The sequence below is a fragment of the Schistocerca serialis genome, chromosome 2 (assembly GCF_023864345.2).
Source record: "Schistocerca serialis cubense isolate TAMUIC-IGC-003099 chromosome 2, iqSchSeri2.2, whole genome shotgun sequence".
NCBI classification, from domain to species: domain Eukaryota; kingdom Metazoa; phylum Arthropoda; class Insecta; order Orthoptera; family Acrididae; genus Schistocerca; species Schistocerca serialis.
Window position 1 is genome coordinate 662,660,253 of NC_064639.1, and position 14,266 is coordinate 662,674,518.

The 14,266-nt window shown below is 42.0% G+C and overlaps 1 protein-coding gene across 1 annotated transcript in view; it reads right to left on the minus strand.

The window, feature by feature from the left end:
• LOC126457740 (uncharacterized) overlaps positions 1–14,266 on the minus strand; it is a 215,849-nt gene that overhangs the window by 125,672 nt on the left and 75,911 nt on the right. The window contains exon 2 of the mRNA XM_050094285.1: positions 7,085–7,423. The gene's annotated coding sequence lies outside the window, so the exon portion shown is untranslated. The remainder of the gene's footprint in view (positions 1–7,084; positions 7,424–14,266) is intronic.

Sequence of the window (14,266 nt, forward strand, 5' to 3'; positions counted from 1 at the left end):
TTCTGTGCCTGCGTCTCTACGCCTGCGGTGTTATTTACACCCTTCCGTCTATATCCCTGACTCGGGCATTCACAACAGGCAATAGTGTGTTTACTTGCGCAAGAACAACGCCTTATCTACACAGGAGCGACGTATCGCACAGATACCACGCCAGCATCCCCGTAAGTATTCTTGATTCACTGAATTTTCCTCGTAACAGTAACTTGATTATTGAACTCGCTGGTTAGAAATTTGTATCAAACTACGATATTCGAGTCTCGGTCCGGCACACAGTTTTACTGTGGCAGGAAGTTTCACATCAGCGCACACTCCGCTGCAGAGTGAAAATCTCATTCTGGATACATTCCCCAGGCTGTGGCTAAGCCATGACTCCGCAATATCCTTTCTTTCAGGAGTGCTAGTTCTGCAAGGTTCGCAGGAGAGCTTCTGTAAAGTTTGGAAGGTAGGAGACGAGATACTGGCAGAAGTAAAGCTGTGAGGACGGGGCGTGAGTCGTGCTTGGGTAGCGGTGATAGTAGAGCACTTGCCCGCGAAAGGTAAAGGTCCCGAGTTCGAGTCTCGGTCCGGCATGCAGTTTTAATCTGCCAGGAAGTTTCACATCAGCGCACACTCCGCTGCAGAGTGAAAATCTCACTCTGGAAACTACGATGTTATTGTTTCCGTGAATCTTCGGTTTCGATAAAACATCTCTCTACTTTGGAATGAAAAATTGGAACTTGGCAGAAATGTATAGTCATGGATGAAGACTATTTACAAAAATTGTTATAAAAATGTTGAACTGCTATTATACTACGCTTCCCAAAATATCGGGCAAGTAGTTCTATAGCGTATGGTGGAGCGTACTTGGTACCATTATAGGGGTGTCTCCTTCTCCCGCTCCACGGGCGAATGGATTATAGGAGAAATGATTGTCTCTCTTAACATTTCATAAACAGAGACCCTTTATAGCGTACGTAAGTATGTTACTTAGTTCATTAATGAGAACTTCCCTCTTTCTTCCTTTCTTCATAACATTCCAAATGTCACAATATCAATTTCTACTATTATCTGCCTGAGCTTCAGTATTTAGCAAACGGGAGGTTATGGATAAGTCGATTGTTATTACTTTACGAACGGACCACACTCACTCTCTTTTCCACAGTTACCGGCTATTCATTATTGGATGCAGAACGTTTTAATACAGCTTTTCGCTGGGGCTTTGAGTAGCGACGCGAGGAGTGAGGAAGGAATTATATTGCAGATCCAGGAACAGTTCTTTTCTAAAATTCTTTTTCCTTTTTTACATCCTTCTGATGAGGGGTGAAATGAAATTTTCTGACGGGTAAAAGCAGCTGGTTTAATTGTGTTTCAGTCCTGATACTAAATTATTTTTCTAAAATATCGTTACTATAATCAGTATTTTGTAAGACTGTAATGTTGATAGCATAAGTTACTAATAATTGCATTTTTTCCCAAATATAGCATTAAGGCGTGACACACGCGGGGGGGGGGGGGGGTCTACAGCTTCTGAAACTAATCGTTCTTATCTGCTCCATTAAAACCACACGTATTTTGTACCACTCATCTGCGACAGTAAAATTGAGGCATATACGAGTATAAAACAAAGACTTAAATATTTCATAATATGCCTTCGTCGAGTTGAACATAGTTCTCGCAATAGAACAGTAGTTGCTTCATTATTCTCTTCACATCAATAAACGAACAAATTGACTACAGATCTGAACAGTAACTATGCAATAGCTGCTGCGCTGCTGTATGACCTACACAATATAATAACAATAGTAATAATAATAATAATAATAATAATTACTGGCTGTCATCAGACATATTGCATTGGAAGCTTGGACTCTGACAGCTATTGCCAGTTCTGAAAGTAAGGAGTCCAACAATCAAGTGATTTGCAAACAGTATATATAGTGCACACATTTTAACTTGGTTGATTTTAAACAGGGATTGAAGAGTGTGGGTGAAGCAAGTGGTGGTGGGGAGAGGAAGCACATTCTGTAAGAAGTGTTTGTCATCAGTGTAGATAATAATCTTTTGTCTAAGGCAGAGTTATAGATAGCACTCGCGATGCATTGAGAATTGCTTATCATTCCATAAAAAAAAAGATTGTTGCAAAAGATCACCCACAAAACTAAATAACATTTATCTTTTGTCATTTTAACAATAAATGTTACGAAAGAAAATTATTTTTCAAGGAAGAACCGTGTGTAAATCGTTTAAACTTCATTCTGCGTGCTTTAACAGCTAGCGTGTCATGATCATGAAGCGGTACTCTTCAAACCATTGCGCATCGCGTGGCAGAGTGTACTTACTATTCTACGAAATATTGAGGTTCTCGCCGTTCCTTTTGCGTATGGAGCGCGCAAAGAAGGCCACTTAAACGCCTCTGTGCATCCTGTAGCACGTCTAATCTTGTCTTTGCGGTCCCTAAGGGCTCCTGCCTAGTGGACTGTATTACACTGCTAGATTCTTTACTCGATGCTGGTTCCTTACACTTTGTAAGCAGGCTTTCAAAGTAAATTTGGTGTCCGTCTTCAGGGATCTGCCAATCCAGAATTTTCAGTATTCCCGAGACGCTCTCCCAAACAAGAAACAACCCTGTGACCATTCGCGTTCTTCTTCTTTGTGTGCGTTCAGTACACCCCTGTTACTCATGTTAGATATAGATCCTAGACGCGTAATCAGTATTCTTGAGTGTCTCGTCCGAGTGTCGTTCTGAACGGAGAGAAATCTCCAGACGTTATAGTAACTTCGGGTGTCCCCCAAGGGACTGTTATGGGACCGTTACTTTTCACAATATACACGATGTTAGGGGCATAAGTGCAAATATTTTTATTGGTGACTGAGGGCAGCGTACTGAACAACAGTACATCAGTATTTACTTCATTTACAGACTAATAATTACAGCTATTAGGAGTAGTTTGTTTTTAGAAATGATAATTAAATCAAGACCCTACACTGTCGACAGGCGTTGATATACATCAACGGAGACAGTTGAAAATGTGTGTCCCGACCGGGACTCGAACCCGGGATCTGCTGCTTACATGGCAGACGCTCTATCCATCTTAGCCACCGAGGGCACAGAGGATAGAGCGACTGCAGTGATTTATCTCTTGCACGCTCCACGTGAGACCCACATTCCCAACATAATGTCCACACACTACATTCTAGTGCCCCTGCCCACTACACTCATTACTCGTGACAGACAATCTGACCGAGCCCCGTAAGAGTTCGGGCAATGCATGTGCTTCCGCACAGAAGAAGAAGATCAATGGCCAGTTAACCTTAACTGTATATGGAGATGGTATCTGTTCTTTCGGGACATGTCCGAAAGAACAGATCCCTTCTCCATATCTAGTATGTTTTTAGGCTGGTTAGTACCTCTGGGCACACGAGGCAAGAGCAAGCCATTATCAATCCTTATTTTCCCCCGAGCAGCAGCTTAGGTGATGAAGTGTGGACACAAAACTGTTAGTCTGTACTGAGAGGCACAGTCTACTTACTGATGCAGTTACGGCTGTGCAGAGAACATCAGGTACGAAATTACGAGAAGTGTTTGCGGGAAGACTGTTAGAAGCAGAGAATAAATTTGCCAAGATCCTTTTAGAACTCGCGCACTTGGGTGTTCTGTACAAACGTAATTATGTATATAGGCAATCCTTCCATTCCCGGAATCGAAAATCCCGATGATTTTTGCCTGTTACTACATTGCTACTGGCGAGATTTTGGTCCCAGGGATTCCAAGACTTTCGAGAATGTTTTAACTTCAAGTTTGAAGTCGGATAACAAATGGCAAAAGAAATATTTTTTCGTGTGATATAATTACAAATAAACAGTTTTTAATTTTTTTCCTTCGATTGTAGTGTGAAATCTTGCTTCTCGGCAAATTTCATGACTAGACTAGCGGGAAATACACTGTAGGTTTAGTGAGTAAGGTTTCGAGTATCTAAATATGTGTCATGGCCATATCGTTTGACTGTATTGAGTTACAAGCGTCACTTTTTGACATCGCCAAGGTAGCGTAGACGTTAATATGTGTCATGAATTTCAATTTGATACGTCTACGAAAAAGCGTTTTGAAAAGACAGACAGACGTACAACAAAGTGATCCTGTAAGGATTCCGTGTTTACCGACTTAAGTACGAAACCCTAAAATCAACTTACACATTCAAGTGGGTACGTATTTAGGTACCACTGATCACAATATCTGAACCTGTATCCTTAACACCCGGTATATGATTGACCTAGCGGGCAACGTCAGAAGTTCCATGAGGCTTTTCGCGGACGATGCTGTTGTGTACAGAGGAATCGCAACGCTGAAGGATTGGAGTGAAATGCAGGAAGACCTACAGATGATAGACAGTTGCAGGGAGTGGCAGTTGAGCCCTAACGTAAACATACCTAACATACTAGGTAACATACACAGAAAGCACCTTTACTGTATATTACATACCCGAAGAACAATCACTGTAAGCAACTACTTCCATAAGCTATGAAATGAAATGACCACACAGAATTAGATGCGGCTGAGATACGTTGGAAGAATACGCAGGAAACGTAGTAGATCAACAAAGGGTGTATTGTTCGACCAATACTTAAATATTGCTCGTCATCTGGGATCCGTATTACAAAGGACTGAAAGAGGAAGTAGAGAAGATCCAACGAAGAACTGCACGCTTCGTTAAAGGTTCATTTAGTAAGCGCGAAAACGTCACAGAGATATTCAGCCAACTCCAGAGACATTTAGCCAACTGTATCTCGGTGTGGTCTACTAGTAAAAGTTCCGAGAGCGTACTTTCCTAGAAGAGTCAAGCAATATAGGTCTGCCTCCTACGGATATCTCACGAAAAGACCATTAGACAACATCAGAGAGATTCGATCTCATGCGGAGTCTTGCAATCGTACTTCCCGGGGATAAGCGATTGGAACGGGAAAAGGAGGAAGTGGCAGTGTGCACAAAGCACCCTCCATCAGAAACTGTAAGGTAGTCTCCGGGGTAAAGATGCACATGTTTTGTTAGCAGGCTCCTAGACTGACGGTTCGGCACGCATCTAAAAGGCTGTGCAAAACCGCTTGAAAACCACTCTCAGGATGGTCGTTTTCCCGAATCATGGGACGACGAGTAGTTTCGATCTGAGTCTGGTTCACATCTCCGTCTCGAAAACCAGCACTCTAGGCGTTCATACTCCGTCTGACCATGTGTGTTAATTTTTCAGACGTAAGACACGCCCAAACTAACTTTCTATAAGGATGCTCTTACACGTATTCCTGTCGTAGAATGAAGGAACTGTTCACATTTATATCGTTGAAGTACATTTTCGTCGCTCCTTGGGGGAATAATTTCGTATTTATCAACGGGAAACCCGATATTATGAATGTTCCACTTTACATTTAACAATCGCTTTTGATGTTAAGGTCCTCGTCAAGATGGATGTGATATCACGTGATAAAGGTCGAATAAATAGACAATAGTCTCAAAATATAAGTAAAATACAAAAATGAGTAAACAGTGTTGTTATACACAATGTTGATCCATACGCGCATTTGGATTAAAGACAGCTACTAGGCTACGTGAAAATTACTTCGGAATGAAAATTCATTTTTCAATTTGCTAACCTGTGTACGAACTTATCTACATGCTGTCAGGCTGATTTGTTCTGAATAATAGTTTGGGAGTCAGCCGCGTTTGGTAAGTGATATTGTAATTCCTCTGTCCGATGAAAATTCAAGATGTGTGATTTTCTTACGTGAGAAATAATGTATTTCAGTACTGGGTAGCGGTATTCACATAAATGGTTGTTAAACCACAAAAAATATTTCTAAAAGAAAACACTTACAGGGAATGTAGAGATTGTTACAAGAAACAACGACCACCGCTGAATGACCAAGAAAGTTCAGTTTATCATGTGGTATCACTTGTGTTAAAAAGTGACCTTTGAAAAGAAGGAAAAACAGCAGAAATAAAAATAAGAAAACAGATACAGTGTTTCAAGATCAGCGAAGAAGAACGAGCAAGAGAGACAGACAGAGGGAGAGAGAGAGAGAGTTCAGTACTAAAATTATAATTCAATGAAAGCTTTGTAGGTCTTAACATATCTGGATATGGCGCGAGTTCTCGTCCTGAAGAACAAATACTGTTTCTTGTTTTAGTGAATTGTGAGGTAAAACGGACGTCTAATTTTTTCTGTCCACAGTAAATCTGCTTTAGCGTTTCGTTAAACACGGGGCATTTCTAAAGCCACAGCAGAAAGAATTAATTAGGGCCAAGTACTGGAAGGAAATATAGTTTAAAAACTGCAGCTTACAAGTCAAGGAATTTTGTGCTAGTAACACGACATTTTAAACAGACACGCACAATATTTTACCTATTTAAATGGAACTAGTTTCAGGGCTACACCATTTGAGATTTTTAGGCGAATGATTATGTTTTTGAGTGATGCAGATGTACATTTTGTGGCCAAATTCTGTTTATATAAAAAAAGTTAAAGAAATTTGTTGGACGAAGTTCCCAAGACGAAAGCAAACAGGCTTTGCATTAACACCGTATTTGTTAGTCAATTCGTCTGACACGCTTTTCTTGCAATACCATCAGCGCTGAACATAGTCGTTCATTTACTGCGAGAGTATAAACTGAAGCAAGTGGAATGCCTAAAACCATCAGTGACAGTCACTGAAAACAGGAGCTGTAGCTCCGAAACACCTTGGCTTTAAAAAGGAAAAATAAGATTTACATTAACTTGCGATTTAAAACTTGCATATCTGATTAGTTTTACCTCAACAACATTATTAGACTTATGCAGTACGGTGATTAAAAAAAATGGTTCAAATGGCTCTGAGCACTATGGGACTTAACTTCTGTGGTCATCAGTCCCCTAGAACTTAGAACTACTTAAACCTAACTAACCTAAGGACAACACACACATCCATGCCCGAGGCAGCATTCGACATCTCATAACGCAAAGGCGCGCAGCAGTGCGAGTTTGCAGGGCGGTTCAGAAAACCGATATGAGATTCGCAGCGAGGGCGCGGCGCGGCGCGGCGCGGCCGTGACCCGGTGGCAACTCTTGCCACAACCTACCTCAACTATAGCTGCAGGAGCACGGACCGCGGCTGTGTTCGCAGCTCTTCGTACGCTCTGGAATCTGCGTTGGCCTGGCGCAGGTCTCCCCAATTGGCTGCAACAAGTGGCTGCTGTAGGCGGCTGCTAAGCGTCGAATGAGGTGCACGTCGTTGCCGCTACTGCAAGCCGCCGTTTCCTGCACCGGCCGCCTGGGGCGCTGCAGTCGCAATCGCTGCTGCCGCCCGCTGTCGTTCAAGCCTCTCCTACTGGTGGGGCTGAATAGTGGCTGCCGGGTTGCAGCTCCGTGCAGGCGCTTCCCAGGCACGAGACCTTTCTCCCTGGTCCTTGCCCAGGAATCTTGAATATAGAATACAAGAACAACCGTTCACTATTTCGCTAAATAGGACAAACCACAATTTCGTTAGAAAGGAGGTAGCTTTCGCAAAATGTTCAGTATGCTTGTGGACTAACGCGAAGAAACGAGAACGTTTGCGAAGTCTGGACAAGGAAAGTGAAGACTCTGAAGTTAATTTGTTTTTGATAACGAAATACGATATGTAAGAAATGACGTTTAGTGCCAAATTAGTAAACAAAGATATCTGAGCATGTTTTGTTGTCACTTAAAATAATGGAAAGAAGGCCGAGAATATAGCATCTGTGAGGGCAATCATAAGGTTTTAATTAACTCCTCGATAAAATAATGTAATTAATTTTTATATGTATGTTTCTGCAGTTCTTGTACACATATAAATCCCTGCGCCACTGTACCGTAGCACTGTGAAGAGAAAGTAGGGTGTCGTCCGGTAATTCGTTTTCTGCGTTTGAAGGGAAAACAACGGTGCAACAATCCAGACTGAATCGCCTAGAACCGCTCGGCCACACCGGCCGGCACTGAAAGTCTACAACGGAGCACCATTATACCAGAGTACCATCGTATGGCCAGCGGTTGGTTGGTGAATCCGCTTCCGGTGTTTAAAACTGTTGCCAGACTGAGATTCATAGGAAGAATCTTAAAGAAAAGTAATTGATCCACGAAGGAAGTGGTTTATAAGGGGCTTGTTGGACTGGTACTTGAGTATTGTTCATCAATAAGGGATCCTTAGCAAGGAGGACTGATAGAAGAGAGAGAGAGAAGATTCAACGACAAGCGGCGCTTTCGTCACGGGATCGTTCAATCGGCGCGAGGCCGTTACAGAGATGCTCAACAAACCCCATTGCCAAACGTTACAAGAGACGCGTGGTGCTTCACCGGTAGGTTTGCTATTGAAATTCCGTGAGAAAGCTTTCCGGTAAGATCAGGACAAAAAAAAAAGTGCGAGAAATTAAGAGCTAATGCAGAGGCTTACGGCAGCCATTCTTCTTATGCGCCGTTCTCGAGTGGAACAGGGAAGGCAGGGGGAGGAGATCAATAAGTTGTACCAGAGTACCCTTCGCCACACACCGTTAGGTGGCTTGGGGAGTATGCTGTAGATCTAGATCCTTAGCCACCTATCACCGTGGACAAGTCCTTGGTTTAGTTAGTTACATGTTGCGTACACGATTTGAATAAGTCTTGTATCGTAATGATGTGGACCGAATCAGTTTACAGGATATTTACACATGATTAGTATTAAGATTAATAAACATATTATTTTTTTATCTTACTCATCAAACTGAATTTTTTCTTTACTGGCTACTAGTTTTTAAGTAGAAATTCGTCTATGAAATAGAAGGAGTTGTACAGGAGAAATGATTTTAAATTAGATTTAAAACTTGTTTCGCTACCTGTCAGATATTTTATGTTATTGGCAAAATGATAAAAAATCTTTGTTGCTACGTACTGAACGGCTCTCTGAGCCACTGACAGTTTAAACAGCGGGTAATGAAGGTCATTTTTCCCTCTAGTTTTGTGGGTATGTACCTCGCTATTCTTCTCAAACTGGGATGGATTATTAATGATGACTTTTAGTAGAGAATATACAAGGTGTTTCAAAATTACACCGACAGACTTCGAGAGGATGCAGAAGTTCTCTACAGGAACAAAATGAGGCTAGGAACCCGTGTCTGGAAACGTCATCCAACGACACAACAGACCGTCGAAGATATGATCGCCACCACCTGTATGACTCCGTTATAGTGTTACAAACTTCCGTGGCCTCTAAAGCCATACGTTAAAAGCAACGAAAAGTTGTTCATCTTCAGTACTGTGAAACATATCTCCTCTATTGAAAAAGTTAAAAATGGTTCTGAGCACTATGGGACTTAACATCTGTGGTCATCAGTCCCCTAGAACTTAGAACTACTTAAACCTAACTAACCTAAGGACATCACACACATCCATGCCCGAGGCAGGATTCGAGCCTGCGACTGTAGCAGTCGCGCCGTTCCTCACTGAAGCGCGTAGAGCCGCTCGGCCATAGTGGCCGGCATTTGAACAAGTGCTCATATATCTTGTTGTTGTTGTGGTCTTCAGTCCGAAGACTAATTTGATGCAGCTCTTCATGCTATTCTATCCTGTGGACGCCTATTCATCTCCGAGTTACTACTGCAGCCTACATCCCTCTGAATGTACTTACTGTATTCATCTCTTGATCTCCTTCTACGATTTTTACCCCACACGCATCCCTCCAGTACTAAACTGGTGATACCTTGATGTCTCACAATGTGTCCTACCAACCGATCCCTTCTTGAGGTCAGGTTGTGCCACAAATTTCTCTTCTCCCCAGTTCTGTTCAGTACCTCCTCATCAGTTACGTGATCTACCCATCTAGTCTTCAGCATTCTTCTGTAGCACCACTTTTCAAAATCTTCTATTCTCTTCTTGTATAAACTATTTGTCGTCCATGTTTCACTTCCATACATGGCTACACTCCATACAAATACTTTCAGAAGTGGCTTCCTGACACTTAAATCTAGACGCTAACAAATTTCTCTTCTTCAGAAACTCTTTTCTTGCCGTTGCCAGTCTGCATTTTATATCTTCCCTACTTCGACCATCTTCAGTTATCTTGCTTCCCAAAAAGCGAAATTCATTTTCTACTTTAAATGTCTCAATTCCTATTCTAATTTCCTCGGCATCACCTGATTTATCTCGACTACATTCTATTATCCTCGTTTAGCTTTTGTTGATGTTCATCTCATATCCTCCTTTCAGGGTAGTGTCTATTCCGTTCAACTGCCATAGGTTTGTCTGGCCTCTCAACAGAGACCCTTCCATTGCGGTTGCACCTACGCTACGGCCATCTGCATCGCTGAGGCATGCAATCCTCCTCACTATCCACGGTGCAGGGGTGGGGGGTGTTGGGTGGGGGGGGGGGGGGGGGTAGGCATTTTAGAGCCGATCTTTGCTGGACCGTTTTGTCTTGTTTTGATCCATAATACCAACTCCGAATGGTGCCTACCCTACAATCTTAGCAACACCATTACATATACATCCATTCCACTGTCAGAGCTGTCACAACTGTTTCCGCCTATAACTTCCGACTCCTTCGTTCGTTACCTCCGATTAATATATTTATCCTTCTCCATCATCTCTGAAAGTTTGTAACATCATCACGGAAGCAAGTCGTTTATACATACATACACAGGCGCCGATGCTATTGACTTAGATGCTCTTTAGCATTGTTGGATGACGTTTTCGGAGAATTGTTTCTATCCTCATTTTGTTCCTCCAAACACCTTCTATATCCTCTCCAAGTTGATCGGTGTATTTTTGAAACACCCTGTATGTATTGTGACGTCTCAGTTAAATTGCCTAGCGCCTTGAACAGATGTCTACATGACGTCCGTTGGTGAACATTACATTTTATTCTTACTGCTCGCTTTTCACTTTGCCCCCTAGGCAAAGGAAAGTGGAAACTAGAGGACTCACCATCGCTGACAAAGGCGAAGAACCAACCATAATCGGAAAATGAAATTGTGGATGATTTTCGAGACTTCTATGGTACGGTGCTAACATTATGCCCGGAAGGGGCAAACCGTTACGGGAGTGTACTATCGAAATCTCTTATCAAGATTTCGAAAAGCTGTCGTCGGAAACTGTCGAGGGAGTGTTTTTGCTCGACACAAACGCGCCAACTCATTCTTGGCAGCACACGGTCTGGTTCTTTGGGCAATCAAATGCAACCTTTCCCTGATTATACTCTTGTCGTGGCACCTAGTGACATCTCCCTCTTTCCTCGGATGAGCAGGCATTTCCAATTTTCCGACGAGATAAGGTGGAACGTTACCTGCAGACTGGTACAACCAAGGTCTCTGCCACGTCATACATCGTTGGCAAAAATGTGTTGCATTAAAGGGTCAATATATAGGAGAGGACTGACAGCATCAGAAAGTTTCATGGTCACAGCATGAGTTTTTGTGATGATAATTGAAAGTTTATGACTACCCGTAGTGAATATTTGAGGTGGCACTAGAGTCAGGAGGGCGAACGCTGTTTAAAAGTCAACGAATCTACAGCTCTGAATGGTCAGTGTTGTTGAGCGACTAAATACGTAAAACTGTAGCTCAAACTCTGTTATCTAACTATAAACGATGTGGGATTTATCTTGAGTATCCCACATAGCTTTTTGTCCACAACCCAAATAAAAACGGATGGTCCGCACCTGAAGGCAACTTTCCTTCGCGAGGTATGGGAGCTTTTTTTGTAAGTGTATCTGTTAAGGCGAAACTCCACCCTAAAACGTCAGCTTTTTTGAATTTTAATGGTTATTTCACATCTTTGGACTGTCTACTCTTAGACCTCAAAACGATTTGGCTGTATTAGAATTACAAGTACGTCTAGGAAATATTTGGTTTGTGGACTGCGCGAGGGGCCGTGGCACACTGATAACTGCCAAAGTGATCAAGACAGTACCTGTCTATCCGGTACTTGCTTCTGATGCGCTTCTGGCAAGGTACTCTGATGGCAAGACGCAAAATGCAAATGAAAGTTTGTTCAGTGCCATTTGGTCGCAGTGACCCAAGAAAAAGAAAGATAGTTATGGGTCTTGTAGAAGCTGTCTCTCAGTTCAGTCTGGGATGTTTGAAGACTGAAGAAAGCAGGAATGCCAGCACTCCTTCGTCACCCTCCTAGTTCTTATCTACAGTCCAATGGCCGACCAAGCAGTCCACAAGATACTTCATGGAGAAGGAAAAATTCGAGAAGAATGCTACCGTAGTTTTCAAATTATAAGAAGCCTTACAGGAGCAGGAAGACAAAACGTATACTGCTAGTGAATTTTAAGGGGTACGTGTCTTGTACTAGCACTCAGATTTTAATAAAATTTTAAGCTTCATTTGCCCGTAAGTTTGTTTTTCCAAGTTCAATGCCAAGCTTTTTCCTATATATTAGCTAGTCTCAGTGAAATTTTTGCAGGAAGTAGTTTAGGGGTATTTGCATACTTCTATGCACTAATATTATCGAAAAGTTAGTTTACTGTATTATTACCACGTTTATATACCGATAATTAAAGAAAATTTATATTTGAAAACTGAAAAAATTCCGAACATAAATTAACAGCATTTCTCATAAAATTAGTGGCTAGAACTTTTGTACATGTCTTGTGAATGTACCTAAAAATTCTGGTACGCGCAAGCTGAGGTCTGAGTACCAAAAGTTGATTTTCAAAAATGCCATTAAAATAATATTACAAACTGATAAATCGAAAACCAGTGAAGTTCTTGACTTCGAACGTGCGTACTGCTATATTTTATATGACAGACATATTTTTAAAATTCGGTTGAAATCGCCAAATTAGAAAAAAAGTTAAATTTTTAGGTGGAGTACTCCATAAGTTTAGTTAACTATAAGGTCTGTGTGTGTACTGTAGCGTGGTGTTCGTGCTGGAGATGATGAGAGAGGGGAGAGGGTGAATCCCAGTGCTGGCACACAGCTTTCTCCTCTCGAAGAGCGCCGAGGCGTCTGCCAAACTTAACGTCTCCGTCCCAAGGACTGATCGCCATTAACAGCGTCTCATGCACTCATTTCAGGAGATACTGCGGAGATGCTTGGAATTTAACTCAGGACATTAGAGTAAAGACTGCTGATACAGAACCTTGTACCACCACCCCATCCCTTCTGTCCCCTCTACCGCAAAGGTAAAGGAGGAAAAAAAAAAACCATTACGCGACGTAGCCGGACGTTAACCTATCCAAGTGCTGGCCACGATCGACGGTGCTTTAACCTCGGTCATCTAACGGAAACCGGTGTATCCGCCTCGGTACACACGTTGACAAAACGCGTAAAGTAAATGTTGTTTAACTACCAAGGGCATTGCCGGTTTGATAGCCTTCCCTGTAACTTCATTCAGTTAGAACAGCCGTACTTATTTTTGAAATAGCACCCCATATTTTTCATTCGATATTCCACGTACTCTGTTCAAGAACGTATAACAGTGTACAATTCACTTGAACGTGACATTATTAAAAACGTAACATAACACGTAGGAACACGCGAGGCAATACTGTCCCGAGGACTTCTCTTAGAAGACAGGTTAAAGAACGGCAAAGCAAAGTTTATAACGTTTATACACTTAGAGAAAGCTTTCCAAAATGTTGACTGGAATACTCTCTTCGAAATTCTGAAGGTAGCAGGGGTAAAATACAGGGAGCGAAAGGCTGTTTACAATTTGAACAGAAACCAGACGGCAGTTATAAGAGTCTAGGAGCGTAAAAGGGAAGCAGTGGTTGAGAAGGGAGTGAGACAGGCTTGTAGCATATCCCCGCTGTTATTCAATCTGTACATTGAACAAGGAATAAAGGAAACCAAAGAAAAATTTGGTGTAGGAATTAAAGTTCAGGAAGAAGAACTAAAAACTTCGTGATTTGCCGATGACGTTGTAACTTTGCCAGAGACAGCAAAAGGCTTGGAAGAACAGTTGAACGGAATGGACAGCGTCTGGGAAGGAGAACATGAGATGAACATCAAAAGCAAAACGAGGATAATGAAATGTAATCGAATTGAATCAGGTGATGCTGAGGGAATTAGATTTGGAAAAGAGGCATTTAAATTAGTAGATGAGTTTTGCTTTGGGCAGCAAAATGACTGGTGATGGCCGAAGTACAGAAGATTCTGGCAGTGGCCAGAAAAACGTTTCTAAAGAAGAGAAGCTTGTTAACATCGAATATAGATTTCAGGATCAGTAAGGCTTTTCTGGAAGTATTTGTGTGGAGTGTAGCCATGTATGGAAGTGAAACATGGACAATAGACAGTTTAGACAAAAAGAGAATAGAAACTTTTGA